Raw genomic sequence first — 1,457 nt, 5'->3', positions numbered from 1 at the left:
ATGTTTCTTTCAGGGGTTTAGAGGTTAAAAGTTTGGATCAGAGCTGTGACTCAATACCTCCATGTCGGGTAACTTTCATAGAGGAAACACTCCTCTCTTACTGAGACCTATTAATACCAGGTTAAAACTTTCCGTCTCACCACTAAGTGAATCGTTTCTCTAGTTGCTTTACCTAAGAAGACTGAGATCTTCGCTCCTTCTTTTATAACGTTCAGTCAGACGGGATAATGATAATTTTGGTCTATCTCCAAATGAATTTATGTCTGGGCTTTGACTAGGCCATTCAAACACATAAACCAAACCTCTGAAAGCCTTTAACAGATTGATCTCTAGCTCTGTCCAGCGTTCAACAACTCACCAGCTGCTGTTTTCTCGTCTTTAAAAAGCACAACCACAGCATCATTCTACCACCACCGTGTTTAATCACAGAGATGGTGGGTTTGGGGTAAAAAGTGGGATTTGGACGTTTCACATTGTCTTCAACATGCTGCGTCTCTCCTACGTAATGATTATGACAGATGTGAACTGTCACATTAAAGCTCAATAAAATATTTTGGTGTTGTGTAAACAGTGTTTATAGAGGACTGGCACTGTAGAAAGTAAGTGTTCTTCAGGGTTCAGTATTGGGCCATCTGATTTTCAATTTCTTCATTTAGATCTTTCCTAAAATTTTTTTTTTTTTTACATACATTCTGGTCAAAGGTCTGTATGAGAACCCTTTGCTACAAGCTATCTGAATAATAAATCATGTTTTAACTATTAATTTAATTTAAGCTTTTATGGAATGCAGAGAAAACTATCCCCTATATAAAGAATAATCTGCTTTTATATAATTCATTTTTAATCTTAATGTACAATTGATGCCCCCCTGCAGCCTCTTGGAGCTCTGAAATGTTGGGACAGAATCATTCTTTTCTAAATTTACACTGGAGGTTGAACAGGATATCATGGCAGGACATGAGAAACCTTCCTGACAATAAATCTCCACCAACAGGATGCAACTCCGGAGCTCTAAACGGAAGAAGGAAAAGTAAAAATATATAGAAGCAGCCCAGTTCAAATAACAGATAATTTTGCTGCTGCACTGCAAGAAAAAATGAAATCTCAATAAGTCATTTTTTCTTAAAGGAAGTCAATTTTTTCTTGAACTGAGGAAGTAAGTGAGACGCTTTGCCAATGGAACAAGATAATTTACATGTAAAATAAGAAAAAAACAATTGCATTGTCTTATTTCTAGTGCATATTATCTAATTATCTAAAGAGTAAATACTAATTTCATTGGCAAATCATCTTATTTACCTTCTCAAATAAGGCTAAAATACACTACAATTTAAGAAATATTTACTTATTTTTTCTAGGTTGTTTTTGCAGTGTGTGTTCAATTGTACTTTATTAAACTCTAAGTCATCATCAAACTAAAGAAAATTATGAATTGACTCAAAAATCTTGATCTTGCT

This window comes from Cyprinodon variegatus, unplaced genomic scaffold (assembly GCF_000732505.1).
Source record: "Cyprinodon variegatus isolate N-32 unplaced genomic scaffold, C_variegatus-1.0 Scaffold458, whole genome shotgun sequence".
Lineage (NCBI taxonomy): Eukaryota > Metazoa > Chordata > Actinopteri > Cyprinodontiformes > Cyprinodontidae > Cyprinodon > Cyprinodon variegatus.
This window is presented reverse-complemented; position numbering follows the sequence as displayed.